The sequence below is a fragment of the Canis lupus genome, chromosome 24 (genome assembly GCF_048164855.1).
Source record: "Canis lupus baileyi chromosome 24, mCanLup2.hap1, whole genome shotgun sequence".
Taxonomy (NCBI): Eukaryota; Metazoa; Chordata; class Mammalia; order Carnivora; family Canidae; genus Canis; species Canis lupus.
Window position 1 is genome coordinate 8873617 of NC_132861.1, and position 15862 is coordinate 8889478.

A 15862-nucleotide genomic window follows, 5' to 3' on the forward strand; every position below is an offset into this window, starting at 1 on the left:
CACTACAACAAAAGGGATTCATGGTCAGAGAACCCTTTAAACAGAAGTTGCAGAGAGACACAGTATCTGTTTGAGGGTGTGTGTAGACTATGAGTAACTGATGTACATCGGGGGCGGGGGGCGGGGGGGGGGGGAGCGGACAGCATGGGCCTCACCTTTGTGGGCTGGAGTGGAACAGTATCTTCCCCAGCCTTAGGAATCTCATCTGTAAAATGCAGGTGGCCATGTCCACCCTGCCATCTCAGAGGCCCATGAAATGCAAATGTAAAAATGTGCGCACAGATGACTCAGTCCTGGAAAGCACAGACAAATGTAAGATCTTGCTAGTATCCTTCCCTCCCTCTCTGGTACCACGTGCCTCACTCTTGGCACACCTGCCCCCTTGTGCCAAGTGATGAAGATCCTCACCGAGGTACATCCGTTCTTGTCAAAGGATCATCCTTGTGCTGTTTCTTACGTAAAAGCAATAAAGGTTTAAATGTTGCAGGCGCAGGTGTTTTTATTGATTTATTTTAAATGTAAGCACAACAAATGTATTTCAGTATTTTATTAAATATTCCCAACTCCAGCTAGCATATATTATCATGATTAGTCAGATTAAGCCATCAGACTGAAACAAGACATATTGCTATTCTCTTACATGTGGCATTTACATTTTTCAATAAATGTGAAATAGCAAACAGTGACACTTCAGCAATTAAAAAAATTATGCCACACAACTACACGGGCACACTTGCTTCCAGCTAAATTAAAAAGCTCCTATGTCTGCATACTGGATCACATTTCCCTTCTAGAGCTGAAGACTACAGTATTTGCTGCACTGTAGCTTATTAAGTTTCAATTAGAAATGCTTCACGGGTCTCATGGAAAATAGCTTAGACTTAAGTGTTAGTTTATTGATGTATGGTCTGTTTGCTCAGGACAGATTTTATCTATTACTATTTTTATTTAGCCAACAGTTAAAAAAAGAGGTTTTTGTTTTCGTTTTGAGTGGTGATTAAAAAGAAAGACCCAGTTGACTAAATGCTCACATTTGAAGTTCATCTTTCCTAAGCTGGACATCAGAGCTTCAGCAGTTGCAGAGATATTCCCAGGTGATAGTCCATTTCACCCAATGATGAAGATTCTTGATCATTGAAGTAAGTTTATTTCTGGAACTTGCTGTTTTTTGAGGTTCTGTTCGTGGTTATTAAATTCTGGATTCCTGAAGTGTGAATAACTGCAGGTATTGTTCCTCATTTGTTCAGTTTTATTTTGGTTCTCGTCTTTCATAGCCACCCTCAGATTCTACAATGTGGGTTTCATTCAATGATTTTGTTCCCTGGGTAAATAAGAGAGTCATTACTTGCTGTGCTTTGACTATGAAGGTGAAGTTATTGATGCATCAAGGGAAGGAAAATTTTTAAATTTATTTACTGACTTCTGTCATGGTGACGATTTTCAACAACCTGAATAAAGGTGGTCCTCAGGCTGCTCATCATCCACATTCTTTCTCTAGTCCCTACTCAGCAGAGTTTCTCCTATGTGCTCCCGGGACCACCAGAGCCCTCCCCGGCCAAAGTAGCAGAAGGAAGTCCACTGACCAACATGGGCCCCAACACAACACCAACCCCACAAGCTCCCAGCTCACCGGCTGGTGACATTCAGCCTCTATGGGGAGGTACTGAGAGCATCACCGACAATCTCTCTGACCAACAACCATGGGCAAAGTAACCCTGAGAAGCCTAAGACTTCGGATCATAGGTGACAGCCCCTACCTTCAAAGACAACACTGGATTGGAGAAACAGTGTAAAGGCTGCTGATAAAAAAAAAAATACACTGTTGAGCGTTCACAAATGACACATGAGAGTTGTTACAGGAATTCAGAAGGAAGGGAAGTTATCTTCTTTTGACTTGGATGGAAAGGTTTCACAGAGAAATGTGACAATATCTGGGGTTGAAAGAGTAAAATTTGGTAAAGAGTAAAAAAAGATCTACAGGCAAGGATAATAGAGAAGCAAAATATGGAAGAAAAAAGCATTCTCAGTATATATGTATTAAAAACACCTATTTACGCAGAGCAATCTCTATTGAGGCTAAAGAGGCAGTTACAGACTGGAGATTTGGGCCAGAAATTTTGATACTGGGATGATGGATAAGATGAAGGTATTCAAAAAGAGACAACTAAAAGCCAAAGGCTGAGTGTTGGTATAGGTCTCCATCTATGGGGGTCAGGGGTGGAGTAAGAAAGGAGAAAAAGAGAAAATAGGACCGACAGCGAAGTACAAATCCCGGGAGCATGTGTTTTTCAAGCTCAGGAAAGGACTTCAAAAAGGAGAGGTGATGAGGGCATCTGGGTGGTTCAGTGGTTGAGCATCTGTCTTCTGCTAAGGTCATGATCCCAGAGTTCTGGGGTCGAGTCCTGCATCCGGCTCCCCACAGGGAGCCTGCTTCTCTCTCTGCCTATGTCTCTGCCTCTCTCTCTAGAGGTGTCTCTCATAAATTAAAAAAAAAATCTTAAAAAAGATAGGTGATCAAATTTGTTGAGAAAAGACAACTGATCTAGAAATTAGATCACTTGCTGACTTTGGAAACAAATTTTATTGAAGCTGTAGAGGGGGCTCAATCAAGCCTGTCTGCCGTGTGAAGCATCCGTGAGAGTTTCTGGGAGTTGAGGAGTTAAGGCTATCAGTACAGATGCATCTGAGATGTTGGCCAGTGTGGAAGGAATGTGAGAAGATGGTCACTTGAGGCATTTGCATGGCAGAGAGAAAAGTTTTCAAGGTGAGGAACTCTGCCCTTGTTTGTGCTCAGAGGAGGAAAGCTCAAGGAGAAGGAGAATTGGGAGTCTGGGAGTTCATCTTTTTGATGAAGAATACAGCAGAAGCTGTGATCTTAAATAGATGGTTGTAGATGTTCAAGGTCCCAGCATATTAAATAGGGAGACACTAAAAAGACCACAAAAACAAGAGTGTGCAGCTGAAATGTTGAAAATGATGGAGAAGGCAGCATGAGCAAGTGCCTCAAAGAAGTTGACCAAAAGCTACTAAGAAGCAACAAAGGGAGTTCCATGAAGGATTCAAGATACTGGTAAGTGGGTTCCTGGGAAGCTGCAGCTCTGCTGAGCTCTACGGAGTTTTTGTTTTTGTTGTTGTGTTTAAGATTTTATTTATTTGTCAGACAGAGAGAGAGCACAAGCAGCAGGAGCTGCAGGCAGATGGAGAAGCAGACTCCCCGCTGAGCAGGGAGCCCAATGCAGGACTTGATCCCAGGATGCTAGGATCATGACCAGAGACAAAGTTAGATGCTTAACTGACTGAGCCACCCAGTAGTCTTTCTACAGAGTTAAAGTAGGTGATAGAGGCACTAGATTGGGCTCTGGCTACTTCTGCAGTCTGTGGAAAGTGAGCATTCCTGGATGGCTCCATCTCTTCTGAGCAAAGCAGGGAACCCAAGGGCTTGGATCCTGCACCTGCTTCCCCCCCTCCCCATGTCCTTCTAAGTGGCACTACTGTCTCCATTGCCCAGAACAAATTTATACCCCAACCAAACATGTCCTGACATGAAGCTCATGTCTAGAAGAAGGGAACATGGTCCCAGGGGCTTAGGGCATTGAATGGCCACAGTTGAGATGTCTCTACTCCCTTTCTCAAAACTACCCTCAAAATAAGAATAAGAGACATATCTGTTTCCAATGAAATTGAGGGAGGCTAGTACGTGGGAAGGAGATGAAGATAAAGGACTGATATGTGAAGTATCTGAGAGAGATAATATGTATGAAAAGCAAGATGATTTACCTGGCATCACTCCAGAAAGGCTGTGATACCTGGAAGAAACAGGCAGCTGGGACCTGAAAACAGGAATGATGAGATCCCAATTTTCTGCTCTTAGCACAGTCTGGCACTACCCATTCCCTAGCTCCATGGGTGAATGTATTCTCTCTGAAGAAATGGACCCAAAGAGGCTACAGCCTTGGGGACAGCACATATGGAGAAGAGCATGGGTGAGGTTTGAGGAAAGTAGATCAAGTTCTGTAAAGCAAGAGTGGGACCCCCTAACCTTCCCTAGGCTAGCTCCAGGACTCCATCAGAGCACCTGGCAATAAAGCTCCCTCTGTCACAAGCCCTGCCTATGCACATAAAGCTTCCAGACAGCCATTTAGTGACTCATCATCGGATATAAAAGAACAGTCAAGAAACACCAGATATATGAAGGAAAGCTCCTCATGCAAGAGTACGAAATTCTCAGTAATATTTTCAAGTAAGAGAAGGTATTGCATCTATGGTACAAGAACAGGAGAAGAATAAAAATAGGAACAATAGAGATGCAAAAGAGAACTCGTGGAAATTAAGAATATTGTACCAAAAGAAAAAAGAAAAAGAGATTCTAAATTTGGTAAAAGTATTGGGAAATAAGAAAATACCTTAAAAACTAGTACAAAAAATAAAGCATTAGAAAATAGGAAATAAAGACTCAGGAAAATTTAGGAGATCAAACATCCAACTTAAAGGAGTTCAAAAGAGAGAACAAACAGGAAATTCAGAATTGAAGCTCATGAAGTTCCAGGGAAATGGGTCTAAGCTGCCCTATCATGATAAAAGGCCCAAAGTAAGGCACATCATTGTGGAATTCCAGAATACCAGAGATAAAGATAAATTCCTGAAGCTTCAGCTTTAAACAAAAACAAAACAAAAAATACAAGAACCAAAGTAGCCCTGGATTTCTCAAGAGTAACATGAAAAATCAGAGAAAAATGATAACGGGCTTTCAGTTTTCTAAGGGAAACTTATTTTCAACCTAGAATCTTGTGTCCCACCAAACCAGTAATCAAGTGTGAGAGTCAAGTAGGCATTTTCAGATATCAAGGATCTTTTAAAAGGTGCTTTCAAATGCATCTTTCTTCTGAAGCTATAAAAATATGTACTCCACTAATACAAGGAAGTAAACAGAAAAGGCAGAAAACATGAATTGCATGAAACAGAGAGTAGAAAGCAGATGAAACATGAAGAGAATTTGTAGCATTGTGCAAAAGGAAGCCTCAGGATGCAGCCATTTAGAGCATAAGCATTCTAGACAGAAGCAGAAGAGAAGGCTTCAAGAGGATGTCCCCAGGAAATAAACAAGCATACAAAAGGAACAGATAGATATCTAATAAACCTCATTGAGAGATATTTTATAGGGTTTTAGGAGTAAGAAAACTTAGCCAGAAATTCAAAATAATGGATTTCAGGTTTCTGATCTGACACGTAGATGGCTTGGAAGTCATCACGCCCATCCTTGCATCAAGAAAAAAACTTGAACAAACTGAAAATCAACTATTCTTCTTAGATGCATCAAAGACATGAGGTCACAGAACAAACTGTTGCTCCTCCAAACATAATAATAATAAATCTTATTACTATTAGGTAAGATAATAGAATCACAGCTTACCAGAGGTAGATACCCACAAATGGAGCCGATATAGCAGGAAAACTTTCAGCTGTAATCAATAGAAAACTGACAGTTCAGTGTGAACAAATTTAAGAATTAACTCTGAGGGGTCCCCCCACACTTCTGTGAAGTTTACCACCATGGGCCCTACCAAATTCTCACTGTTAAGATGGGAGAAAAAGCCTCTTATGCTTCTGGCAGGAAGGAGGGAAAAGTAACCATTCTGAAATAGCTCATACCTCTCAGTTCTTAACAAGGCCTGCTCTCAAGGGAAATTGCTTTACCAGAGCTAACCATCCTGGGGAGCAGGAAATACCCAACTCCAGCTCCTATTAGCCTTCAACATGGAGGAAGAGATATATCCAAGTCAGGTACAGTAATAGACTGAGACCCAATCATGGGGCTGCAGAATGATTCCCCTTCCCCTATACCTTACCACTACATCGAAGGACTCCTGTATGATAACAGGGAATTATAACCAAAAGAACTGTGAGCCTCAGACTCTATTTAAGACGTTTATAGAGAAATCCAAAGATGATACAAAGGAGAAACAAAAAATAAGGACACTGGAAGAAATTTTAGCTTCTGATACCACAGCTACAACAAACAGTAAATGCAGACTAATTCCTAGCCAGATAAACGTAAAACCTCACAATAAAACCTCTCTGTTCCTTTGACCATGCCAGCTTTCAGCAAAAAATTTCATACAAAACTGCATGCTAAAAGGCAAAAACAAACACAATCTAAAAAGACAAAGCAAGCATCAGAACCAGACTCAAAGAAAGAAAAAAAAATGACGTAATCCCTTCCTCAAGGGAAAAAAAGTTATATGATAAAGAAAATGTTATAGTATACTCTTCGGCTCAGCTGTGAATGAATTTTACTCATTTATAGCTTATATGAATATAATGGAGAAGTATGATGATAACTGTGTTTGGCAATTGTATAAATATTCAAGAGCAACTCCTTCTGCCCTTCTTCCACTTAAAAAAAATTAATTTTTAGGAAAGAGAGCAGATGGTACATACACATTATTTTCAAATATTGAGCTGAAGTACCAAGAAAAAAAACAGCTGAAAGAGTTGCAAGGGGCAAAATCGGGGGATTGGCATTTTTCAATAAAACATTTCAACATTATCTGTCATTTTAATTTGTATGCAAATTAAAGGAAGTATCATGTCAATAAATTTTGGTCCAAAGTGAGGAAGGACTATATCTTCTTAAGAGAAGAAAAGAAGAAAGGTGGGTGAAACTACGGAGAGATTTGGAGGCAGAGATAAAGATATAGACATATATTTTGAGGTGAGAGGCTGATGGGGAGCAGTCAGGGGAATGACATGAAACTCCAAACTAATGGTTTTTATCTTTTAATAGAACGGAAGGCTAGTTTAAGTGCTGAGAGCGAACAAGCTGGATGAGTATGAAAAAAAGTAAAAGCCATGATGGTGAACTTCCTGAAGAATCAACAAAAGATGAGTAAAACATAACTGAACAGCAGAATGAAAGCTACACGGGATGCATTTTTAAAATAACTATCTATATAAACTGCATTTATCTCCAATACTTAATGCAGTATTTTAGATTATCTAAATGTCTGTGCTTAAATTCACGATTCTATGACCTGTTTTTCACTGAGATGACAACATAGCTATTCTTTTCATACAATACAAAACTGAATTTGCTATTTCTTTGCATAAGGCCTTCCTCTGTTGTTGACTAGGACCAAGGGCAATGGTTCAGAGCTTGGATGGCCCAATTATCATCCCTCTGGTCCACTCAAAAGATTTCCACTCTGCCCCTGGCCAGGAGCGCTTGAAATTGATGTCCTGGGTCATCAGGGGTATTGGTAAAGCAGAAAGTAAATTAACTAGTTGGAATTTATTACCAGCATAGAAAAATGGCACAAAATGGATCACTTTCTTAGTGTAACTAATAAAATTTGGACGTAGGCTCTGTACTCTTGACCAAGTGACAGCTGAGTTGCTGACACATCCTCAACCAACAGTCTTGATGTTGTACTCACACTATTTTGGCCATCTTTCTCTAAACAGAGAACCTGACAGTCTTATTTTTTTAGCAAGAACTTCTCTGTACCTTGGGCACTTTCATCTTTATAATTTTTTTCTATAGAATGAATTTTGTGATCCTAGCTTGGCTCCTTCTCCCTTGTGTTTACCATCCTCATCTGCCAGTCCTTGGCTCTCCATCCATCTCTCTCTGGACACCCTTCTTCTGAGAACTCGTCTGTTCCTAGGTTTCAGTTGTGAGGATGATTCACAAACTAGAATCTCTCTGACATGATCTGATTCCTGCTGTCCCACTCCACACCTACAGAGCCTGCCCTGCATTTCAACTGGGAAATTTCAAGCTTCTATCTCGAAGTCACCATCCTTAAATCAGCAAATCCCACAAAGAACTAACAGAACAAATCAGATAGAGCATAAACATGAAAAATATTCAATGTCCTGGAGAAATGTAAATTGTGCAGAAGTAGTCAAGAAAGTTATAAAAGGAAGAATAAGGAAGAATTTTTACTAATATAAAAAAAGCAATGTATTACTGGAAGAGGAATAGTGAAAAAAATAGTAAAATGTACTGGAAAGAACAAAACAGCTCTGGAGGGATGGATAGATGGATAGATACAAAAATTTAACATAAGCTAAAATGGACTGAGTGATTTTTTTTTAAGGCTGGTAAAAATGGCCATTCATTTGAAAAAATAGTAACAAAATTAGATTCCAAATTCACACCATTATAACAAAATATTCCTAATGAATTAGATTTAGATAGCAAATGTATAAAAATATTAGAAGATGTAAGAGAATGTATTTATAATCTTGTGAAGAACACCTTTTCCATCATGAAGCAAAACCCAGATAACATAAAGGAAAAGACTTGACAATGTTAACTGAGTAATCAAAGATACCACTTAGAATTAAAGAAAAATGACAGACCTGTAAGAAAATATTTGCAGAGTTAATAACTGTCAGCTATAGAGTTCTGATAAATAAATAAAGAAAGAAAGAAAGAAAGAAAGAAAGAAAGAAAGAAAGAAAGAAAGAATGACCTTAATGCAAAAATCATAAAAATATGACTAGGTGGGACTCCTAGGAGGCTCAGTCAGTTAAGTGTTGAACTCTTGGTTTTGGCTCAGGTAATGATTTCAGGGTCGTGCGATCAAGCCCCACATCAGGTTCTCCTTCTCAGCAGGGAGTCTGCTTCTCTCCTCCCTTCTACACCTTCTACACTATCTGCCCCTCTACACCCCTCTCTCTCTAAAATAAGTAAATAAATAAATCTTTTTAAAACTATGAATAGGCATGTCACAAAGGAAAAAATTAAAATGTCAAATAAACATAAGCAAATAAGAACTACCAAACTAATGGAGAGCAAAAGAACATTGTTAAAAGACATACCATTTTCCATCTGAAAACAGAAAAATAAAATAACATTTAGTGTTAGAGTGCAGGAAAATGCACATTCATATACTACTGATAAACATGTAAATCTTACAACTTTGGAGGAGGATAATTTGTCATTATCTTAAAAAGCTACACATTCCCACACCTTATAATTCAGAAATGCCACTTCAAGGATTCTATCCTAGAGCAATAACAGCAACAAATACATAAAGTTATATGTGAACAAATGCCACATGGTGCTGCTTGTTATAGAAGACAATAGGAAAGTCCCCAATGCTGAGTGAAATAAGTCAGTCGGAGAAGGACAAACATTATATGGTCTCATTCATTTGGGGAATATAAAAAGATAGTGAAAGGGAATAAAGGGGAAAGGAGAGAAAATGAGTGGGAAATATCAGAGAGGGAGACAGAACATGAGAGACCACTAACTCTGCGAAACGAACAAGCGGTAGTGGAAAAGGAGATGGGTGGGGGGCTGGGGTGATTGGGTGACAGGCACTGAGGGGGGCACTTGATGGGATGAGCACTGGATGATATGCTATATGTTGGCAAATTGAACTCCAATAAAACAAAAAATTAAAAAAAAAAAGTCCCCAATGCCCTCAACTCGGGAAATTTACATACGTTATGTTACAAATTTAGATTTCTTTTTTTAATCTCCTGGTTGAAGATATGCCAAATGTGTACCTCTGAGGCATGGAATTAGAGGAGAGGGTTTTTTTTTTCCTTTTATTTTTTACTTCATAAATACTTTCTGCCCATCTCTTAACTCTGAGGAGGGAGGAAAAAAAAGAGAGCAAACAAAAAAAAAAGGTGGGTTAAATAATCCTATAAGGATTATCTCAGTTGTGTAGTACCAGTGGGCAGAGTGATGCTGTATGAATGGAATCACTAATTTCCCTACCTCTTCTTTTCAATTCTATTTATGTCCCAGAGAAGAGATAGGAAATATAAAGAGAAATTCCAAATGTGGAACTCATGTTCCAATGAAAGCAATATCAAAGAAGAAAAAAAGAGAAGAAAGAAAGAAAGAAAGAAAGAAAGAAAGAAAGAAAGAAAGAAAAGAAAAAAGAAAGAAAGAAAGAAAGAAAGAAAGAAAGAAAGAAGGAAGGAAGGAAGGAAGGAAGAAAGAAAGAAAGAAAGAAAGAAAGAAAGAAAGAAAGAAAGAAAGAAAAGAAAAAAAGAAAGAAAGAAAGAAAGAAAGAAAGAAAGAAAGAAAGAAAGAAAGAAAGAAAGAACAGAGGGTTGAGGAATGGATGCAAGCAACATAGAAAGGGAAGGGAGGGAGGGGAGAGGAGAGCCAGGTCTCAGCAATCATTTCCTACTTCTTGGTGACCCAGCACCCAACATTTTTTTTTTTTTTTAAGATTTTATTTATGTATTCATGAGAGATACAGAGAGAAGCAGAGACATAGGTAGAGGGAGAAGCAGCCGGGCTCTGATGCAGGACTGGATCCCAGGACCCCAGGATCATGACTGGAGCCAAAGGCAGATAGATGCTCAACCACCGAGCCACCCAGGTGCACCCCCACCCCCACCCCCAGCACTTGGTGGCAACAGGAGTGGGTGGAAGTGGTTTCCCTTTTCTGGAAGCTAGGCCTCCACTGGGCTTTGAAAAGTATCCCATTGTGTGAATAACTTAATGTCTTTTAATAAACAAATCCCTTCTCTGCTGAAATAAGCCACAATGGGTTTCGTTGTTTGCAGCTGACAGAGAACCAATCCTGTGGCTTTATCAGCCTGGCACCTCAACCTCATCAAAACCAGAATCTTAGACTTGGAAAGAAGCTTGAGGTCATAGGACCTCATCTCCCACCAGGTATGCGTGGAGTTTCCTCTGGCTCCCTCATGCCCCCTGCCTGAACAATTCCTATGACAGGGAAGTCACCACCTGGTGAAGACTCCGCAGCATTGTTGGACACTTACAACAAAACCAAATATTGCTCATTCCTAAGAATCTGCCTCATTGTACCTTCTACCAGAGGGTCTTGGTTCTGCCCCCAGGAACCAGGCAGAGCCTCTAGCTTAGAGCAGCATTCCCTGTGGTTTGGAGGAAGCACACACCAACATCCCATTCTCATCTGTGCTCCTGTGACATCTGATCCACAGTGAACTTCTCAAGGGCAGAGCTTAGTGCCCTCATGCCCCATGGAACGTGCCCTAAACTCTGGTGACACAAATAAACAAATGGATGGCAGTTTACATCTCTGCTTGGGTGCTGCAGTGACTACAATGATTGAGCTTGTGACCACTCGCTCTCAAAAAACCTACTCCTCCAAATTATGGTCACTGAAGTGCCAACACTCAGCCCAGCTTCCCGTAGAGGAGGGGGAGAGGCTGCCCAGGGGCCCTTGAAGCATGACCCATACATAGGTGGTGTTAGAGGAGACCGATGGGCACTGAGAGACAAGATTGTGGTACAGGCTACAAGATATTTAGAGCATCGAGAGGCCTAAAAAGCAGAAGTAGGGAATGAGATGAGAGCCATTATCAGTTCATATTTTACAGCTAGCTGACTGAAGCTCCGTGGATGGAGATCTGACTAGGAATAGTTTACAGGAGCTGACCTGAGGCTGTGTCACTAGACCAAGGGAGGAGGAGGAGGGCACTGTCACACCAAGGTCCCCAAGGAATAATTAGCCACTAGAACACCAGAGGTGAGGACAGTCTGGCCTATACTAGGACTAAATGTACAGCAACCAGACCTAAACCAGAAATGTATTTAATATTACAAAGACTTTATTCACTCATTTAACAAATACTTACTGATCACTTACTGTGATAGGCAGTTATATGGCGCCCACAAAGATGTCCCACGTTCTAATTCCTGGAACCTATGAATATGAAAAGGATTCATACAGCAGATGTCACTAAGGATTGAGAGAGAGAGAGAGAGAGAGAGAGATTGTCTTGGATTATCTAGTTGCTGTGAACTGAATTGTGTCCCTTCAAAATTCATACAAGGAAGCCATAACCCTTAACGTGATAGTATTTGGAGATGAGGTCTTTGGGTGATAATTAGGTTTAGATGAGGTCATGAGAGAGGGGATCTCAGGAGGGGATTAGTGCCTTCATAAAAGACACCAGAGAGCTTTCTCTCTCTCTCTCTCTCTCTCTCTCTAGCTCCCCTTCTTCCTCTCTTTCTACCAGTGAGAACACAGCAAGAAGTGAGCTATCTGCAAGCCACAAAGATAGCTCTCTCCTGAACCCCGTCATGCTGGCACCCTAACCTCAGATTTCTAGCCTCTGGAACTATGAGAAAGTTCAGTTCTGTTGTGTGAGCCACCTATTCTATGGTGTTTGGCTGTTGGGCAGCCCAAGTTGACTAATGCTCCAGTCAGCCCAGTGTAATCCCAAGGACCCTTATAGGGGAACTAGATGGGCAGGAAAGCCAGATTCAGGGAAGGCAATGAGGTGATGCCAGCAGAGCTGGTCTTGAGATAGGAACATGAACCAGGGAATAGGCACAGCCTTTAGAGGTGAAAAAAAGCAAGGAGGTATATTACTCCCTAAAACCTGCAGAGGGAACATGACCCTGCCAACACTTTGATTTTGAACTGTAAGTTAATAAATGTGTGTTGTTTTAAGCCGCTACATTTTGACAATTTGTTACATCAGCAGTAGGAAACAAATACATTTACTATGTGCCAGGTATTGTACTATGCATTTGGCATGGAGCAGTGAAGAAAATAAACAAAACCCTTACCCTTGCACCATTTACATTCTAGTGAAGATGGAGAATAAACAATAAGCATATTAAGTAAACTGTCTAGTACATAGCACCTCAGGAGGTGACGTGCTATAGGGAGATAAATTTGTAGTCAAGAAAGAAAAAACAGGACTGTGCAGCTGATATGGAGTGGCTGCAGTAGTTAACAGGGTCAAAATGAGCTTTGCTGAAGGGTAGCATTTCAACAGAGACCCAAAGGAGGTGAGGAAGTGAGCCATGGCTATATCTAGACAAAGAATAAATGACACAGGGAACAGCCAATGCAAATGGCTGCAGCTCAGGGTAGGCCCAGCCCATTCAGGACCAGCAAGGAAGCCATCTGGGCAGGAACAGAGAATGTTGGCTCTTACACTGAGTACCATGGCAAGCTGCTGGAGGGTTCGAGCAGGGGAGTGACATGAACTCAGTGGCTTCTCAAGGATTACTTTGCCTGCTCATTTGGGAAAAAATGGCAGGTAAGGGGGCTGGGAGCAGGGTAGTAGCAGTAGAAGTGGCAAGAAATAGTCAGATTCTAGATATTTGGAAAGTGGAGCCAAGAATTTCCCGACAGATTAGATATGAGGTTGAGAAAGAGGAGTAAAGGTTAATCCCAGGTTAAATTGGGAGCATGGGTTCAACCAGGAAGCAAACTGTTGAACTGCTTGTTAAAATCACAATTAATTAGTTCAACATAATTCCATAACCATTAACCATGTAAATAAAAAAAGGTACAATTCTTTGCGAAAGAAACTTTACATTAAAAAAGAATATATTCTTGGGCAAAGTGTCAACAGGCTAAGAGATAGTCTTAGATGCTGTGTATATGAGTTTGGGGCCAGCTAAGCTGGTCTAAGAACAACAGGCCAGGAGCTTAAACAATATAGAAATTTAATTCTCCCTTACAGGACAATCCAGGGGGAGACAATCCAGGGATTGTGCTGGTTTAGCCATCCCCAGCCCACGTTTCCAAGAAGGCCCCTGTTGTCAGCAGTTCTCAGCCATTAACAAAGGAATGGACAAGAGACTGTCCCGAGTAAGCATCTCTACAGGAAGGAACCAGAAGTTGTACTCATCCTTTCTTACACATCCCACATGGCAAAAATAAGGTTACACGGCCATACTGAGTTGCAAAGGGACATGGGACATTACTCTAAAGCTGGAAAGCTGAGTGCCCAGCTATACTTGGAGGGTATCTGTTGCTCCTAGAAAGGACCAAGAATGGGTGACAGGGGAGGGTCTTCAGGCTCTGCCGCACCATTCCTGGGATGCAGCCTCTCTGAAGAGCAACTGGGAAACACAGATTGAAATCTTAAAATGTTAAATCACAATTTCATCTCTAAAAATTAACCCAGGACACCTGGGTGGTTCAGAGGTTGAGCATCTGCCTTTGGCTCAGGTCATGATCCCAGGTCCAGAGATGGAGTCCCACATTGGGCTCCCCTCAGGGAGCCTGCTTCTCCCTCTGCCTGTGTCTCTGCCTCTTTCTGTGTCTCTCATGAATAAATAAAATCTTTTTTAAAAAATTAAACTAAAGAAATTATCACAATATTTTATAAAGTGTTGAAGATAGGAATTTTAAATTAAATTTGAAACAATATAATGTTCTTGGAAATTAGAGAATTGGATTGTAGAGCTTGCCTTGTAAATTTAGGTCTGCTTCCCTGTTTCCCTGCCCTGAACCACATGAACCTTAAAGTTCAGGACTGGATCACATCTACTTTTGATCCCGAGGGCTTTGTGCTCAATGTGTATTTGGAGAATAAAGGAATGAAAGAAAAAAAAAGAATCATGACCATGAACAAATATTTAGCTCTAAGCATAGCTACTGAAAAGAATTGAATATAGCAAAAGAATTGGAACACCCTAAATATCCAACAAGATAGAGTTGGTATAATAAATTACCTGTACAGTGGACTACTATATGGTTATTCAAAATGGCATTGTAGTAGACATGCAATGATATAGGTTTCCAACAGATTAACCATTTAAAAAGCAGGTTTTGCAGGGTCCCTGCGGGGCTCAGTCAGTCAAGTGTCTGACTTTTGGTTTCAGCTCAGGTCATGATCTCAGGGTTGTGAAACTAAGCCCCATGGTGGGCTCCATGCTAAGCAGGGAGTCTGCTTGAGATTCTCTCTCTTCCTCTGCCTCTCCCCCAACCTCTCTCTCTCAAATAAATAAATCTTAAAAAAAAAAAGCAGATTGTGCAATTTCAGGTAAAATATGATTTAACATATGCTTTAAGATTCTCACAAATATATCCATACCAAAATGTATATCAAAATTTTACTTCTAATTATTTTCCACAAAATGTCCAAGGTATACCGACATGTATACCAAAATTATATACTAAGATTTTACCTCTAATCATTTTCTTTTTATTTCCTTATATTTTATGATGCAAGGACACAGTAACGGTGTGTTCCTTTAGGAAGTAAAAAAAAAATTTTTTTTTTTCAAAAATGAAACAACTCTGCTTCCAAATCTAGCCTCCCTGCTCATTGCTCTGTTTCTTCAGGTAATGACAATATTTTCCCATCACCGGGCTTACCACCTTGGAGTCATCTCTCATTCTTCTTTTCCCTCATCTCCAATATGCAATAATCAGATAGATGATGCCAGTTCTTTCCTCAAAATATCGCCTGTATTTGCCCTCTCCTCCCTCCCTCCCTTCCTTCCTTCCTTCCTTTCTTCCTTCCTTCCACACCTTTCCCCTCCCATTCAGCTCCATAACCATTGCTGCTAAAGCCTCTCAGCTGGCTCTCCTGTCCTCAGTCTCTCCCACTCCATTCTCTGCTAGTTATTCTTCCAAAGCCTTATTTTGAAACTGCTTAGAAAGCCTTTAAGGACCTTCCTTGCAAAGAGGTCAGCATCTCGTCTCTTTACCTTGGCCTTGAGGCCCTGGCTCCATTTGTCCCAATCTACTGCTCCAAGTGTGATGAGAGAAGCACCTTCTTGGGACGCCTTGGCAGCTCAGTGGTTGAGCATCTGCCTTTGGCTCAGGGCATGATGCTGGGGTCCTGGGATTGGTTCTGCATCCTATACCTATGTCTGCCTCTCTCTGTGTGTCTCTCATATAAATAAATAAGAGAGAGAGAGAGAGAGAGAAAAGCAGCTTCTCAGCCAGCCACACTCCTGACTCCACCGGGACGTTCTCCTGAGCAGCCTAATGCCCCTCCCTACACCCAGTCTTGGTCATGGACACCTATACTAAAAAAATAACTCATTTAGTCACTTCTCCAAAAGGCAATTGAGTTTTAAAGAATGAACATACCTCAGATCTTTTTTTTTTTTAATTTTTATTTATTTATGATAGTCACATTG

At 40.7% G+C, this 15862-nt stretch overlaps 1 long non-coding RNA gene across 2 annotated transcripts in view; it reads right to left on the bottom strand.

The window, feature by feature from the left end:
* Window positions 1-494: 494 nt before the first annotated feature.
* The window catches only part of LOC140616409 (uncharacterized), a 72957-nt gene continuing 57589 nt past the window's right edge, over window positions 495-15862 (bottom strand). The window contains exons 3-4 of one of the 2 annotated variants that reach the window (XR_012016903.1): window positions 11610-11666; window positions 495-1321 (exon numbers count right to left, since the gene is read on the bottom strand). This is a non-coding gene — a long non-coding RNA (uncharacterized lncRNA). Of the gene's footprint in view, window positions 1322-11598; window positions 11667-15862 lie in introns of both variants that reach the window. The other variant, XR_012016902.1, reaches the window with a different exon arrangement.